The 2,660-nt window shown below is 46.4% G+C and overlaps 1 pseudogene; it reads left to right on the plus strand.

The window, feature by feature from the left end:
- The first annotated feature begins 2,216 nt into the window (after positions 1-2,216).
- LOC116885023 lies at positions 2,217-2,338 on the plus strand (annotated as a pseudogene).
- The last annotated feature ends 322 nt before the right edge of the window (positions 2,339-2,660 follow it).

Below are 2,660 nucleotides of genomic sequence, written 5' to 3' on the forward strand. Positions count from 1 at the left end.
ACGTCCTTCCTTAGGGTGCCACTCACCTTGTTTGTTTGCTATTTATTTATTCATTTGCTTATTTTTCAGATAGGATCTCTCACCACTCTGGCCTTCACCTCTTCAGCTAGACTGACTGGCCAGCAAGTGCCAAGTTTCAACCAAAGAGTACACGTGGAGAGACTCATGGCTCCAGCCGCCTTTGTAGCCGAGGATGGGCCTTGTCGGGTATCACTAGGAGGAGAGGCCCTTGGTCCTGTGAAGGCTCCATGCCCCAGTGTAGGGGATCCAGGGCGGGGAGGTGTGAGGGAGTGGGTGGGTGGAGCAACCTCATGGAGGCAGGGGTTGGGGAGATTGGATGGGGTATTTCCAGAAGGGAAACCAGGAAAGGGGATAACATTTGAAATATAAATAAAGAAAATATCCAATAAAAGAAAAAATAAAATTCTATAAAACAAACACACAGACAAAAACCAACCAAGCACAGGTTCCAATACTGGCTTTCTTACAAGGATCCTGGGGATTGAACTCAGGTCCGATTGCTTGTGTGGCAACCACTTACCTAACTGAGTCTTGTCCCCTAATTCAAATTCTTACATGCTGACACACCAATGTCCACAGGTTCAGTTACCAAACAAGTGAGTTCATAGGCTCTTTGATCCCTCAAGGACCTTGAAAGCTGGAGGGGGACTAAGGCAGTGGAAGATAATGACCAGATCAGATCAGCTTCAAATGCGCAGGATGCAAGGAAAATATCGGACAGTATGTATTCAGCTCGTTGGTAGAGAGGATGCACTCCAACTTCTTCAGGATCAGGCTGCCAATAGCTGGGCTGCAGAGGTCAAGCCTTTTTCCATGAAATTAACTTTCCTGAATCAATCAGTCAAGGACTCCTAATAAATTAATTGTGCCTAGCTTATCTTATGTTGAAAGAGATAAACACGCGAGATAGTTCCTCCAGAGGTAGCAATGGGGAAACAAAAGTTTGGAAACGCGGGGATCCGTGGGTTCTGAACACTGGCTCTCTCTTTTGGGGATCTATTAGTCGCAGAAAAATGGCAAGTTGAACAGTGTGGTTCCTGTATGCATTAAAATGAAACGCGATGAACAGTCCTTTAGAGGGTCAGCTGTGGTGTGTGTGTTTGTTATGTGTGTACTTCTCCACGAGGCTAAGCTCATGGATTGTCCCTGGCTCAGTTTATCTGAGAAACGTCTTTCAGTGAGTAAGACCCCATCGTTGGGGCTCCCACTGCACTTTTCCTTTTTGAATTATATTCAGATACGTGCTCAGCTCCTTGCTCACACAGTAGCTCTTTGCCGTAGAGAGGCTATGTAATGTTCTCCTGCCCACACAGACTGCTTCTCCAACTCAGCCTGGACTAGTTTGGCTGGTGCCTGGCACCTGGCACTTTTCTCCCTGCCCTCAATTGCTACCACCAGAGCAACAAACAGCCAGGGTGGGGTAGCACTTTGAACTCCAACTGTCTTGATGTTTGCACTGTAAGTTGAGCCCTAACTGTGACTCTCCACCCATTTCTGCATTCCAGGGAACTTCTGCAAACTCTCCCAGGGCTCAGCGAGAGCCTGGAGAATCCCTAGGAGACCAGTCTCAGATTCAAGGGCATAGGAATAAGAACCAGTCCTTCCGCATCCCTTGGACTGCCACTTGATGCCCTGTGCCCATTAGCTGATGAAGGTTAAATGAAATTCCTTCTCATTGATGCTGCTTTTTTTTTCCCCCCAGGAAGGCTCCCTTACTGCCAAGGGAGCCAAACCCCAGAAATAAATAGGTCAGTGGAACAGTTGAGCTGTTAAAAGCCCCACCGACTCCTAGCAGTCACAGAGGGCCATGGTTTCAAATAGTTGGGTTAAACGTTTTACAGCCGAGATGGTTCCTTTCTGAGGCCTGATCCTGTCTGGGTGATCGTAACCTAGTTACAGGCAAGAACTCCTCTTAATGTACTCTTCATGCCCTGGTTGATGCTAGAGCTGGGCAATTCAGTGTGAGGTCAATTCAATTTGGTAAACCGTATCAACGAAGTTGGTAATTCTGTGATGTAGAACAAAGCAGAGGCCTGCCGGGGGCTCCATCTCAAGTTAGAGTCATGCGGGGGGGCCTGCATGAGTCTCACATCGTTACCCTCACTTATGAACTGTGAATTTGGGAGAAAGATATGAGGGATGTGGTATAATGGCATTTTGAAAAAAAAATGGATTATATAGAAAATGACAAAGTTGTCTATGGCCATACCACCTTGAACGCACCTGATCTCGTTGTCTCATCTCAGAAGCTAAGCAGGGTCAGGCCTAGATAGTACTTGAATGGGAGACAGCCTGGGAATACTCCGTGCTGTAGGCTTTGGGAAAAAAAAAAGACAAAGTTAAAAATATACAGTCTGGAGTTCATAAACCTGGGAATCTCTATTAAAAAAAATCTTTGATGAGTGCATCTCTTAACCTTCATCAGGAAGACTCCTTTTTTCAATAGATGGCAATTAGCACAGGACCCACCAGGGGTCAAGGTGCAGAGAGTAGAATATAAACTGTAGAGTGCTAAGCCTCGAATGGGACACCTACACCATGCCCCTCCTCCTATGGCTCCGGGATCATTGCAAAGAAGGGGCAGAAAGGTTATAAGAGCCAAAGGTGGTGAATAGCTAAAGGAAATGTTGGGTTTTGGA

Source organism: Rattus rattus, chromosome 15 (assembly GCF_011064425.1).
Source record: "Rattus rattus isolate New Zealand chromosome 15, Rrattus_CSIRO_v1, whole genome shotgun sequence".
NCBI lineage: Eukaryota > Metazoa > Chordata > Mammalia > Rodentia > Muridae > Rattus > Rattus rattus.